This window comes from Rhipicephalus microplus, chromosome 10, assembly GCF_043290135.1.
Source record: "Rhipicephalus microplus isolate Deutch F79 chromosome 10, USDA_Rmic, whole genome shotgun sequence".
Lineage (NCBI taxonomy): Eukaryota > Metazoa > Arthropoda > Arachnida > Ixodida > Ixodidae > Rhipicephalus > Rhipicephalus microplus.
In genome coordinates this window covers 90,481,901-90,497,384 of record NC_134709.1, presented here as the reverse complement: position 1 = coordinate 90,497,384, position 15,484 = coordinate 90,481,901, and the positions used below count along the sequence as shown (strand labels likewise).

The 15,484-nt window shown below is 46.8% G+C and overlaps 1 protein-coding gene across 1 annotated transcript in view; it reads right to left on the bottom strand.

Annotated features, from left to right (window-relative positions):
- Positions 1-15,484, bottom strand: part of LOC119180889 (membrane-associated guanylate kinase, WW and PDZ domain-containing protein 3) — a 141,787-nt gene that overhangs the window by 77,840 nt on the left and 48,463 nt on the right. The window lies entirely within an intron of this gene.

The following is a 15,484-nucleotide window of genomic DNA, read 5'->3' as shown; positions in this document are numbered from 1 at the left end:
AACTAATTGCTTGCTTGCTTGCTTGCTTGCTTGCACACGCGAAAGATCAATTGGCTGATTAACATGCCTATACTTAATAGTGGTTTCCAGTACGTGGGGGCCACATACACCTTATGTACAATGAGCTGCCAAATGAGACGTGACTGCAGCAGCTGAAAGCGTTGACGACCAATGGATGTGAACACTGTTTTTTTTTTTCAAAAATAAATTTAAATGCGAGTTCAGCACCGTGTCCTTTCCTTCTCTCTGTTCTAACCCATCGTGCCGGTAATTATTTTACGATAGCAGTATCTTGGGTTATTAAACCTGTATGTGTTGACGACCTGCCTCGAGTGCCATCTCTGCGCCGTGTCCGAAAGTCGACGAACCGGACCGTATAGCGTCTTCGTGCGTGAAGGAAGTGGAGAGCGTCACGTCACTTCCTGATCGCTTCGTAGGGTAAGCCTTTCGCAAGCCTATTTCCACACATGTCCGAACGTGAAGGCCAGCAATCGAACCCACGACCTCGCACTCTGTCGGCAGAACACCACAGCCAGCAAGCCACCCACGTCACACGGAATTATTTCCTAGTCATGCGATGTGTAGTGCAAATGTTATCTACACATACAGTACTGCGCCCACGGCTGCGCAAGGATGCGGTAGAGGAGGAGCGAAGTAGGCGCCCATAAAAGTTCGCGAGGCCATCACCAGTGGCAATGTAAACACGAACAAGGTTTATCATTGGTATTGCTACCTTCATTCCCCTCAAAAAAAAAAAGGAAAAGAAGCCCCGCAGATATATGGCAGAAACCATGAGGTAGGCAATGTCATGTCACGGTTCCCAAGTATAAAAAGGTGCTTATCGGTGTATCACATTGCTTGTCCTGATAAACGCGGCCTCGGTCTCTCTCCGTTTTCCACGCAACGCCGGCGACCGAGTGTATACCGGGAAATTTCTGCAGGAGAACGCAACGGCTCAGCAGCCAATTACTTGTCGTATAGAGACATACAAGTAACGCGCGCGTCGGGATAATTTCCGGAAACTTAAAAGACCTGTCCTTCAAAAAAAAAAAAAAAATACTACGGCCAGCTTCACTATAGGGTCATTCCATGCCAAACGTCCCAGTCATTTTGGTGACCTTCTCAAATGTATCAAAAAAAAATCGTGCAGATTTACTGCAATGAGAACAGTGAATACCTAGAATAATGTGGAAATATTTATCATCATAATTTTCCTTTTAAGGAAGCAAAGAATTCTTCGTGTTTCCCATTAACGGCAATAGTGAACTCCAAGGCGGAAGCTGTCATATGACCAAGTGGGAAGATAGTCGTCAGTGAGAAACTTCAAAAATTATTTTCTTCCTCAAAACAAAAACTGTATTGATCAAGCTTGCCACACAAAAAGAACTGTTCATTTGCTTTTGATTTAGGTCTAAAGGTGATCGTTAACCGGACCATCGCATGGTGCAAATCGCGTCTCAATAGGGACAAAAATGTCAATTTTGTGAAATTTGTGATTCTTTTCTCGCAAAGTTTGACAACTTGAGACGTCTAAGTATACTTTTCCCACAATACATACTTTCTGTTGAGTATGTATTCATTGCTCAGATATTCATGCAAAGTGCAGAACTGAAATAGAAAAAAAAATGCAAACATAACACATTTTGGCTAAATGATTGGAAGCGTATGTGGCGGGGGAGAATGCATTAATATTATTAATATTACTGAGCTTCAAACACCTTACAGAATCACCTTTACTTGACATGTAGACCAGACTTTGTATAAAAAAGAAAGAGCGGTGCTTTTATAACAAATGTTCTCCCAATCAACATCCAGGCAACATTCTGGGAAGTTCACTAGGCACCCAGGTGACCAAAACTTTTGTTCTGTCCGAAATATTCGAGCGATTCACTGTTCGCAATGCAGTAAATCAGCACAATTTTTTTTCGAATTCATTTGAAATGGTCGCCAATAGTTCGCAGGCTTGGCGTAGAATGACCCACTTTGCGAACACTGATACAATAGCGAAACTCGTGGCGTTCGGTCTGGTCGAATGACGTTCGGTTTGTGGAAGTATATATAGGAATAAAGTAGCACGTAGCTCCGACTTCTTTCAGAAATATGTACTTCTTAGAGCACATGTATAGTTATTGAATGCTTGAGTGCACTTATGCCGTTTTCTCATATATTTGTATGCATGAAGTGTTATACATGTACCTACTCTTGTGACTATTCATGCACAAAAGCCTGTGTTTACGCTCCCATATAAAACACTGGTGTCTGCACTACTACTGCTCTCTTTATCTTTCCCTTTTGTTTATTCGGCTTGCAATGATACGTGTATGTATTCTCACCCATCTTCGAAGCCTTGTTGTAATCTTTATTTTGTATTAGCTTTCTCCTAGATCTCCGCAACTTGACTGTGTTCTGGCGTTTTTTTTCTTTATTGCCAATGCAGTTGCTCTGCGTGAATAATGTACAGTCGACCACAAAAGTTTACGGACCACCAGAGTGCGTGGCCCGAAACCTCCTCGCGACACTTCAGCGATCGACCGCAGCGCATTGACCGAGACGCATCCCTTTCTTAGTCTATGGCCTGTCTCTTTTCTGACTCGGTACAAATAACTTGCTCCTTTCACTTTTTAACGCGATGCTATTTTTTGCACCTGTGCCTACGTGCTTCTGCCTCGCGAGCAGTTCATGAGCATAACTGTTATCAGCCGCAATAGTTACCACAAAATGATACCTAGCCGACGGAAAACCTTCGGTGCATGGCACGCCGCGATAGCTTAATTCGATGCTGCTAGGAAAATATAAATGCGATGGTCATACTGCAGATAAGCACTCCACGTGGAAACTGCAAACTAACAACGTGCTACGCGACAATAGAAGAAGACCCGTTTCTGGTCTAGCAATGCGGTCGATGGTAGATGGCGTACCACAAGAGGGCGCTGACAGGCACTTTGGCAAGCGCTCGCACGGTCCGCAAACTTTCGTGGTTGACTGTACAGTGTCGTGCTAGAAGCCTAGTCAGGTGACTCAATGTACTCTATCGTCTCCTGCACGTATCGTCATGTATCGTCAAACAATCCAATAAATAAAAATATGCGGGCGACTCAAGCGGGAGCAGTGGCTGGAGCAGTAGTGGGCGTATAGGGGCGACTTGTGGGAATAGTGAGACTGTTGGGACATATACAGAGTCGACCACTTTGTTCCCTTAAGAGTGCTTTGCATGTCTGTAACAAACACCCTGCACCCTGGAGTTTTGGTTTATGAAAACACCTCCATCGTAGGGTGTTATTTATAAACACGCAAAGCACCCTTAAGGGTGTGAGCTCGTTTACCGTGTGCACACGTAGTGCGATTTACCCACTCTGCGAGGATACATTCCACTATAATCGATGACGGTTTCCGGACGTGAAAGGCTCGACGAAGAAGAGCAGCACTGTTTAAAAAAAAAAAGAAAACGAGGATCGATCACTTCCCTCGCACTGCATAAAAATTCACACGGGTACTTAGACAATCGCGTAACGGTATTCGAAGGCGATGGTCGTCTCCTTGCGTTTGCCAACCGATGGTATTATCAGTACATCGAAGGCACGCCCATGACTGCAGGCGTAAGGTAATAGCATTCACCTTAGAAATGAACAAAGGTTTCTCCGAAGTTCGTCGCCACTGCTTGCCACACGATACAAAAAAAAAAGACAAGCATCCCACTGTCTCCGCTTCCACCCTGTGTATGTGCGATCAAACTGAAACACAAGTCAATCTTCTTAGTGATAAGCGCACAGTTTCCAATGCAGTTGTAAGTTAAGTGGCATATACACGTCTACTTCCGTGCCGCATGCCCAACATTTCGAAGCATGTCGCTGCTTTACCACTGCATGAGAAACTGTGCGTGTATCACTAAGGACATTCACTTGTCCACACACCGTTTGAGTTGGCGTCTTTTATGACTAAAACAGCAGAATCACATTGCGCTTTACATGATTCACCGTATGAGATAACTATGTGGTGGCCACATAGTAAGTGGCCTTTGTGCGTGAGTGACAAAAGAACGTCGATTTGATGGAACTTGTGTGTGTGTGTGTGTGTGTGTGTGTGTGTGTGTGTGTGTGTGTGTGTGTGTGTGTTTGTGTGTGTGTGTGTGTGTGTGTGTGTGTGTGTGTGTGTGTGTGTGTGTGTGTGTGTGTGTGTGTGTGTGTGTGTGTGTGTGTGTGTGTGTGTGTGTGTGTGTGTGTGCAATTTTTCCTTTGGAATTCTTTTTTTTCCTGTATTTGGGTTTATCCTGTGAGCCCGCGAGGCGGAAAAGACGCAAAACATAGCGGTCCCATGTGGGAGGCCTAGGCTCTGCCAACTAAATTGCTGCTTTTAATAAAATTATATTCCTCCTTCCCCCTCTTGTCTAGAGTTCTTTAACGTGTACTTATATACAATTGCACCCTCGTTATTGCATTTAGACCCCTATGAAATTAGCACTTTCGTGGCTGTTGACAAGTTGCGTGACGACAACAATCTCGTGGGAGAAAGAGAATCCTGAGCCACGCGTAAGCACCAAATTATTAAGTGCAGTCATCAAAAAAATAATAAACACGACACAGGGCCCGTATTTGCTTCGCATCTCCCGCACCTCATCCGTGGCACGCTGCCCAGTTTTCCAGCTTGTCAGAAGCTCGACCTTTCTTATCAAGCTGCGTAGAATCTCAGATCTAGAAGGCCAGCAGGTAAGTCTAAACGCCACGCGGTGGGTAACCACATTAGTCTGAATTAAAAAAAACAATAAACGATAAAGAAAGAGCTCCCCACAACAAGGTCGTCTTGCGTAAGCCGAGACGATACGTGTCTGAAACTAAGAAAAAATGAAAAACAAGGAGGAAACTATACAAAAACACAGCGGCAGCGTGCCACGTTTTTTCGTGACGACCTATAGTCGCACGACGTGGAGCGGATCGGCGTCACTAAACGGTGCTGTACGCTACACTGTATGGAGAGGCGCGAGTATTAGCAATGCGGCTATAGTCGACGCGGCCTCGGAGAGTGGACAACTAGACGGCACGCGGAACTTGGTATAGTCGATGATGCGAAACAGACAAGCCATTTGGGTGTATGTCGGCAAATGGTTTCGCGTAAGGTGTCGAGTGAAGATCAATGGTGATTATGGTTCGAAGCAGCGGCGAAATGGAGGAGGAGGAGGAGGAGGAGGAGGGAGAAATAAAGGAAAATATTTCTTTCAGACGGAATATTACAGCGAGTTCACAGCATTACTTCACAATTTCTACAATATTCCTTCCTGCATGTTCATCCCTCCAACGCTAAGCGATATCTATAGAAAAGAAGCGGCCGTACAGTCACTGCATGATTGCGGCCATGACAGCCGGACCTGGATATTATACAGTGATAGTTTAACGGGTTTAGCGGGATAGCGGGCGTAGCGTAATAGCAGGACCGAAGCGCGCATGCGCGGCACCGTACGTAGCCCGTACCGCTCTGCGTACGCAGGTTATTTTTCAGATTTAACATTACCGCGTTTGCGTGGTTTACGGAGTGTACGTAAAACATGACGGCAGTTTCAGACGCCCGCTTCGAAGTGATTTTGGCGGAGCGTAAACTTTCGATCGACTTCGATCGCAGCAAAGGACTGTTAAGAATGGCTTCGCTTGCCTTCAGTTATTTTCGGTGACCGAGTATTACAGATAGGTCAGCATAGTTTTTGAAGCAGCTTCCCATTTCCAACGTCTCTAGGCCTAACTAAATATCGGTCGGTGTAAACAAATTGGCAACATAAATATTTTCGCATTTGGTGCGTGGTTGACAATTGCTTTCATTTATCATAACTAAAATAAACTCATTTGCACGCTGATAGAGGCAAACATTCTTGCTTTCTTTTCCTTTTCAGCACCGCTCTTCGACCTATTCAACCTTTTTCCAGGTGGCGCCAGCACCCCTGATGGGGCACGTAAACCACGTAAACGCTATCCCGCTAAACAAATACGTTCTGCATGGTAGAACTGTTACTGTGGTTTCAGCGCAACACAAAGGTGTCATGACTTCCTTCTTGGGTCCGTGTTTGCACGCCCTGTTTGTTTGTTTTTTTTTTGTTTTTTTACAGAGGAAATATATTCGCACTGAATGCAAGTTCATGCCAAATCCTCGAAAAGGAACCGCTGCTCTAGAGCGCATGCACGCACGTAGCGCTTCCTCCTTATCACTGTAAGTTCGGAGAATCCTTGGGCAGCACGCAAGAAAGGGAGAGAGAGAAATGCCGGGAGGCTACGATACGAAGCCGATATCATCCCGCGCGTATGATGGCCATCTCTCGCCAAGGAAACCACGGCGCTGAGAGATGCGAGCGCGTGATTACACATGATATCCCACCGAGACATTGCGCACTGACCTAAACAGTGGCTAATTAGATTCGTCGCTTGACCAAACAGTGCACGAAAGAGCGCTGTAAAGCAGAAACAGGTGCAATTTGCAATTGCGAGCTTCAATTCTAGCACGTGATGCCATTGAATGTACGAAAGTATATCTACACAGTTCCGATTTACCTGCCTTGTCTCCCAAGGACCTACTAGCCTTGTCTCCCGTTGTGGTCGTGGTACAGAACCGTTGCTATACTCGAAACATATGTGACGCACACACACAGACCAAGAACGTTTCACAGTAGACTTCAGCGTAAACACGGGGTAATTATAGGGTAAGAGATAGCTGTTCCCGGCGGAAATAACCTATCGCAAAGAGCACTGATGCGTTGATTTCTACTAAAATATGCCTCGACATTGCGGCTTCTCTATAGGAAACCTAGCTGTAACGCAAAGACCCACGTGGAGCGCTACACGTTTCAATAGATCACCCATATTAAACCGGTATCTTACCGCCGATAAAATGGCGGTTACTTGGATTTACTTTCCAGGCATATCCTCTACTCCAGAAATTTTCTAAATCCTCCTTGAACCAGCTAAGATGGACGGTATATACACTTTATATCACTCAGTTTACATTATACGGGGCAAAGTTCACGGTAGCGTACAGTTACTCACCGATACGATACCCACAGCTTCACCCACTCGTCACAATTTCACTTCGTGGGGATGCATCGATATTATTTTTTTTTAATAGCGACCTAGAAACATAGTCAGCATCACATAAAACTCTTCGCGTTCGCAACAACCCCGACTTCGCGGCAAAGCCTCGAAAATTCCAGCACGTCACTCGTGGACGTGCGGACATGGCGCAAACGGGCGCATCGGTGGACCCTCCCGGCAGGCGTTAGCTGACACAGCGCATGCTCGACTGTTTGCTTGTGCATATAGCGCACGCCTATTTACTGCTGCAGGCCATTGCATGCCGCTCCGCACGGCCTCGCGGTTAAGTATAGACGGGCAACGCTCTCTGCTCTAGAAAGTGACCGAGGTTCTAACCGTGAACCTCGTGGTGCGAACCCGGAAACAAGGTGAGAAAGAGAGAGAGCCCGAAAACTGGGTCGCCGTCACCCGCCACAGCGGCCTTCCCACGGGAGCAACTCGGAGTTATTTAAGAGGGACGACTCACAACACTGCGATTGCTTTTCAATAACAGTTCGTCAATCAATTCGTTGGAAGTTCGGTAAAGATTTATTTCGTTGTCTTTAGTACAGGACATAGGAGATGCCGAGTGATAAAGCAGCACATCTTCCGCACACGCACACATACACGCGCGCGCGCGCATACACACAAAGGTTTACACTATATGGTACTCCAAATCTTACCCTATACTTTTGCTTTGATAAGGCAACGTAGTTTGAGTCAGCCGCACAACGGTCTGAGTGGAAAGGTTCCGGAATCAAGAGAGAGAAGGTACATGAAAACCGTGAACTGGTTTACTGCTGGTGCTCACTAATTATTATTGACTACAGTGCCAAAGTATATTGCCACCGTCGAGTCAATACCGAGATTGTGATTGTGGTTATAAGAGGGAAAAGAAGAGAAAAGTGAGCCCCATAACTGTCTGCATCAGCGTGCGACACCTCAACAGTAGCTCACAAGGGATGAGGGTAAGGAGAGATTAAAATGATATGATTAAAGGTATATATATATAGAGAGAGAGAGATGCCCAATCACAGCGAGCGACGACATAAGAGAGATATATGAAAGATGAAACACGGTCACAGGAGTCCGAGGACGGGGCACCACTTGCGAGAACTCTTGTCGGCGGCAGGAGATGGCGTAGGGCTAATCCAGTCGGCCAGAGCTGTACTGTGGTCGTCGTAGGGGACCGGCGGCAGGAGGTGGCGGAGGAACAACGCAGTCGGCCAGAGCTGCGCTGTCGTCGGATATCGCGAGGGCACAACCGGAAGGCACGGAATCTAGCGAGCGAGTCCCAATAGCGAGTGCCGACCACTATGTATACACCAAGATGTATACATCTGCATGGTCGTGCAAGCGTTTTCGCACCGAAAGGTGAAGACTAATGAACGGTATGAAGAAAACAGGGTTTCCCCACGGATACTGCGAAGACATTGGGTTTTCGGCAAGGGTGCAGCTGATTCGCAAGGAAAGGGCTACCACGAAGTCGCTACGAAATTTTAACGTATATATAGCACAGGAAGATGAAGAGGAGCTACAACATATCGTATACAGTTCGCGACTAAAACCCAAAGCACGCGTATACGCGTCAGAACGCGTCAGCGAGCGGCATGCCTTCTCTCTATGCGCGGCGTCCTCTCCCTTCGTATGAAAAGAGCGCGCATACGGACAGGGCACGCCGCGCGCTGACGCGTTTTAACGCCTACTTGCGGTTAGAGTTAATAGAGAGTTTAAGAATAGCGCACCGCGAGCCCTTGCGGTACGGCAGCTGCCACTGCGCATGCGTCGTAATGCGTGTCGGCGTTCGCGGACCGCACGCATAAAATCCGAAATTGCGTGCGGTGATGGTGGCCCGCATGTGGCCCGCAAGCGCTGATTTCGAGGCTACGGTGTCGCTGCGATCGTGCTTTGCGGTTCGCAGCAGGACAAACGCTATTCTAAAGCTCTTACAGCGCCCGCTTCGCCCGCAGCGCTTGCAAACGGTATTCTAAAGCTCCCTAATGTCAAGCTATCTCCACGCATAAGAGATAAGCACACTCAGCGTCCAAACACGTTTTTTTTTTTAACCACTGTGCTGTAGGGAAGCGCATGTCGCCACAATATCACGTTCAGGTCTCCGCCGATAGGCGCGCACAGCTTTATGTGCCGCGAGTCATAAAGAGGGCGCCGGCGTTATGGTGTACACGGCAGCGACGACGACCGTAACAAAACGGCACGCACTGCGCAGCTGCTCGTTGCGCCGCCGTAAACAGGGATGGTGTATTTACGTGTTAAGCCGCGGAACGACGGCGTGCATCGTCAGCACAGCGGTGCGCCGCGCGTATGCATGCATCCGGCAGTACATGTGGCTCGCCCCATTCTGGCGACGCTGTAGACGCGCTCGATCGTTCTATGCAGGGCGAGCCGCTCGTATAATAATAGAGCACGATTTATTATTGTTATTCAATTTGGATCGTTGACTGCGTTTAGTTTCTGTTACGTATGTCGCATGAATGTATCCTGTTAGGCCTCAGGCGCACTCAATCGACAGCCTTCGCTCTGTGGTCACTTCCCCTCCCCCATTTTTTTATAAGAAAAGTAAAGACAATTACATACGGATAAACTCGGGCAGCATAAATACAAGTGAATAGAATCAAGTTTAAAGGGATGTCATAGCATTACACTGAGGCATTCTACGGATTTCACGTCGTATTGCTGTGTTAGCCCATCACCTATAGACGATGGGCTGTTCGAGGCTCGTGTACTTGGATTTAGGTGCACGTTATAAGGAACCCCAAGTGGGCTAAATTTCCGGAGCCCTCCACTACGGAGTCTCATAATCACTTGGCGGTTTTGGGATACCCAATCCCAACAATTATTATTGTAATTATAAATGTGCACCCTTCAGCTCTCCCATTAACAACCTTGTAAAAGGCATATTTACACCCTTTTTGCGGGTACACCGTCCTCTTAGGGTGTATATGCAAAAAGGGCGTTAAATAATGCAGAAACGTGAACATCTGAAACACCATTCTGAACATCTGAAACACCACCTTAAAGGTGTAAATATTTTTACTGTGTACGCATATCATGTAAGGTGGTGTACACCTCACGTCACCTTCTCGTCTGCTTTGCAAGCGACATTTGTTTCAGAAAACCGCTAATTTGGGAAAATTAATTGCCCACGCACTAAAAAAAATGAGTGCAGGCAATGCAACACGAGATTATGACGAGGAAACTATAGGGTTATTTTGTGTGTCTTTTTTTTCTATAACAGTCCAATGCGTGAAGGGTATCACAACTGCCTTTATCTTTACACTACAGATAAGCAGGCCGATAAATAAACTCCGATGTGGCCACAGATCATCGACGGCAAACGCCCGTCGCGTACACATCCGGTCATGAACGCTGACGCAATCATATCACAACGCGGTTCACAGATAGGCTGAGTGGCCACCACGACAATTCGTTGTTGAGAATGAAGTTGATTGATTGATATGTGCGGTTTAACGTACCAAAACCAACATGCGATTATGAGAGACGCCGTAGTGAAGGGCTCCGCAAATTTCGACCACCTGGGGTTCAAATCTGAGCACACAGGCTTACAACATTTCTTCTTCCATCGGAAATGCAGCCGCCACAGCGGGGATTCGATTCCGCGATCAACGGGTCAGCATCCGAGTACCTTAGCCACTAGAGCACCATGGTGGGGCGAGAATGAAGTTGAAAATTTATATTCCAGGCCGCGGTACAAAGCATCAATGTGTCAATAGGCTAAGCGCAAAGAACACTTGTGCACTTCTATGTTTAACTGCGCGCTGTAAGGATATTGGCATTGTCGGAATCAAATTCACGTATAACCAACGACCCCGAAGTTTTCTTGCTATTTCGAACCATGTAAATAAATAAATGAATAAATAAATAAATATTTGAGATTGTCTAACCCAAAACCACGATATGATTATCAAGGACGCCATAGTGGAGAGCTCCGAAAATTTCCACTGTCCGGGCTTCTTTTATAAGCACTGACATCGCATAGCCCATAGGCCTCAATCATTCTGCCTCCATTGGAATTCGACCACCACGGCCGGGATCACACTCGCGACCTTCGGTTCAGCAGCCGAGCGCTGTAACAACTGTTCCAGAGAGGCGGAATATACAATCAATCAATCAATCAATCAATCAATCAATGAAATAGTTACATAACGTCTTTGTGAAAGATAGTCTACTCAGCGTACCATTCAATCACGTCGATCGTGCCAATTTAACCAACTGACGTTCGTGCTTACGACCCCCAAACGCAACTACTGAGCACCCGAGGAAGCGCACACTGGCGGAAAGCACACGAATTAAAACAAAAAAGAGAAGGAAACCAAACAGGCGACGATCGAAAGGAAATAGTGGCAGCACACCGCCCGCAGCTGTAATGGGCCGAGTGCTATATGGGTCGCAGATAGCGGCGCGCCACCGCAGTTCTCTTCTTCCTCCTATACAGAGGCGGCGCGGTGTATACGGTATACGACACGCGCACCACGTTGTGGCTTTGCGGGAAATCCGCGTAGCAACGAAGGAAAGGAAAGTGATATCGGCCCCGCCACCGAAACCCCCCTTCCTGGCACGAATTCCGCACAAAAACAACGTTTCCGAGGAGAATCTGTCGCCCGGGTCGCACCGCAACTTCCGCGTCACACTTGGCGAAGCGGCGGTATAATAGGTGCCTGCTTCGCTGGTACATATCCCGATCGGCGCAAGTGCGTGTGTACGTTGAGACTAAAACTAAACGAAGTTTATTTCACCTTCAGTAGCATCAATAATAATATATGTGGTTTTACGTCGCAGAACTGATGAGGGACGCCATAGTGGAGGGCTCCCGAAATTTCGGCCATCTAGGGTTCCTTAACTCACAATGATATGGCACCGTACACACGGGCCTCCATGTATAAATGCGACCGTCAGTGCCGGAATCAAACCCGTGACCTTTCGGTCAGCAGCGGAGCCCTGTAACCACTGATGCACCGAGGCGGACTAGCAGAAGCATCAGCTGTGAAGGAAGAAAGGGGGTGAGGGATCAGGAGACTGGATTCCGTTCAACTGTAGGCTAAAGAAATATTAATGTTGGCAAAAACAAAACAAAAAAAACAATGTCGTTATTGTAAAGGTCTTGGTGTGGTTATAAATCCCGCGTTTGATGAAGCTCCAATATGTACCGTGAAACCCCAGGAAGAGTGTCCGTAGCTTGCTAAAAATCTCTAATATTCAGTAATTCATTCGGCAATCGCACACTTACCGAGGCGGTAGCGCCCTCTCTTGAGCGAAGCGAGTTTTAGCCGGATGGTTCAGAAGCGTTTTCAGCGATTTTAGGAGTATCAATACCATTAATTTAGGCTTACTTTTGTAGTACAGCCGCGGCCACGTCTGTGTAGAGCACTCGGGCAGCCGGTTTTTGCTCAGCGGGCCGAAACCTTGAGGCGGTTTCGGGCTCTGAAGTGGTGTATCAGGAGCATGCACGGCCTATAGTTGTCAGGACCACGTCAGAGCCTGACACTGGCCCAAGGTTTCGCCCCGCAGAACAAGAATGGGCTGTTCGGATGCTTTACACAGACGTTGCCGCGGCTGTACATATTACCTAATATCTTAGTATACAGGTAATTTTGAACTAAAATTTTGGGGCCTTCTTAGCCTTTTTAAGGGCCTCTGTTGACAGATGCGTGACCATGCGACGGGAGACTGCGGATGGACGAGAAGCAACGCACTAAAGCACGCGCACAACAAAGCGCACGGAACTAAAGCACGCACAAGCAAAACAAGCCACGCACTAAAGTACAACGTATTCACAAAAGAAAAAGGAAAGAAAAGCGCCCATAGCAGGCGAACTCTTCCGAGCGTGCAGCCCGCATGCCCACCAAATACGCATCCAAGTTTTATTTTTTGTGCGCTCAGAAAACGGGGCCGTTCTCAGAACACGTGGAGACGCACTACGTGTGACACTGTTTTGGCGGCTGCCGTATAATAGCAATATATATGCTTACGCAACGAGGGCGACGCACGTCCCACATTTTGCGGAGGGGAAGAGTTTGAGGAATGGCTCCGATAACCCACACCTTCGCTCTTTGTTCTGTTATATTTTTTACCCTTACTTACAACTTCTTATTCGCAGGATAGCATGTGTGTCGCACAGCCACTGTGTACAAAACTGAAGTTCACCAGAGAATGTGGCATTTTCAGTCAACCTCATGCATCTGTTCCGTCAAGGATTAAAAGTAACAGTAAACCGGGGCACGGTGAAAGTAGACAGATGTCTTACGGTAACTGTACGGGCAGTCAGAAAGATAAAGATAGACAAAAAATAGAGGCGCTTCTTCATCCATCATTTACACCGCAGCGCCCAAAGGCGTTACACTATATAGGGGAGGGCGGGTGGCGATCTAGAAGATGAAAAAATATACGTATTCGTTTCCACTCTGTATCTGCTTTTCAATCACACGACTATAAATGAGTTAGCACACATGTTTGCCTTGGCAGGATGATAAAAGATTTTGAAATCACGATCGATTCACGCACAGTCTGAGACGTAAGAAAGCCTCCAAGTTTCCGTGTTAATTGCAGTTTTTTTTTTCAGAGTAAGAGGCAAATACAAATTTTAATCACCGTTTATTAAGACGGGGGAGACGTAGAATTAGGTGTGCAGATGAGATTAACAAGTTTGCAGGTATGGCGTGGCAGCAGAAAGCACAGGACAGCGGGTTGATTAGAACATGGGAGAGCTCTTCGCCTTGCAGTGGGCGTCAACGTTTATAGATATATATATTTATAAACGTTGGTGGGCGTAGCCAGGCCGATGATGATGATGATATCAAGACGGATAGAGAGAGAGATTCCTATGCAAGCTATACCTTCATTGCAGCCACTTGCATGTGCACGTTTTCTCTAAGCGTTTTTCATTTGTTGTTGCCGGTGTGGATGTTGTTGTTTCGACAAAAGCAAAGGGCTGGAACAGGGAGCTAATTTCTGTCTGCCTAATCTGGCGACACGGCTAGGAAGGAACGAAGGAAGAACAACAAGAGAGAAGGAGGCAGCGAGGTAAACCATGCAGGCACATGCCCGGTTGGCTACCCTACGCTGGGGGATTGAGAAAGGGGAGTATAAAGAAGAAAGATTGATATGTGGGGTTTAACGTCCAAAAACCACCATATGATTATGAGAGATGCCGTAGTGGAGGGCTCCGGAAATTTAGACCACCTGGGGTTCTTTAACGTGCACCCAAATCTGAGCACACGGGCCTACAACATTTCCGCCTCCATCGGAAATGCAGCCGCCGCAGCCGGGATTCGAACCCGCGCCCTGCGGGTCAGCAGCCGAGTACCTTAGCCACTAGACCACCGCGGCGGGGCAAGCACGTAGGAGAGCAAATCGTATTTTTTTCAGTGATAGCTGTATATGCTCATGTATACTGTATTGCGACGTCATGGTGCAGTAGGAACTGAAACTAGCTTTACGAAATGCATTATAATTACTTTTTCACTCACGCTTAGTTGTACATTTTCTAGGCTATATTGAGGGCTCGGTCCTTCAGACGGAAAATTCGCGTCAGTGGCCCTTTGACCTTGACATTCTCCGTGGCCTCCAGAATGCCATCTATTTTTATTTTGCACATAGGTGACCATGGTGTTCTTTCGTCTCACACTTGCACCGCACTTCACGGGCTCCGTGAAAGTACGGATCACAGCTGCTAAAGCACAGGCTTAACCAAAGCGATGACAGTTTACGATGTATTGTTGAGGAAACGCGACTTAACATATGGCGTTTGAACGGGTACTTGGCTGATGCAAATACATGTAGTTGTTTTTCATGCGTGCTTCAAAGGGGGATTTAACATTATGTACCATTGTGTGCACAACTGAAACCGTTTATGTACAACGTGTTGGTGCATTTTCTGGCGGGGCTATAGTTAAGCAGTGGATATGCAGCTTTCCCCCGCTATCTTCCCGATAAAAAATACATTCCGTAGAATACTAATGGAGAGAAGCAGCGAAATAAACCGTATACAAAATATCAAACTTTGTTCTACAAAACGTAACAGATATCCCCTAAACAAACATACTTGGCAACAAATGCTTGTGCATTGTGATTATGCGACTAAATCCACCACAGTGGATAAGTGGGTATATCCGGTGCTTGGCTGCTCAACTGAAGGTCATGGGTTCGATTCCGGTTGTGGCGGTCGCATTTTGGCGGAAGCTAAATTCTAGAGACCCCTGTGGTCGAAATTTCCGGTGTCTTCCACAACAGCGTCCCTTAAAGCCATACAATTGTCGTGGTACGTAAAAACCCCAAATATTAATTACTATTGTACAATTATTTACGTAAAAGAAGCTTACCATTGCAATTTATAGTTTATACTTCGTAAGCTATCTTCCCGTCAAAAAGCGCGGCGCCGACATTTCTCAGGAGTGAAAATTCCT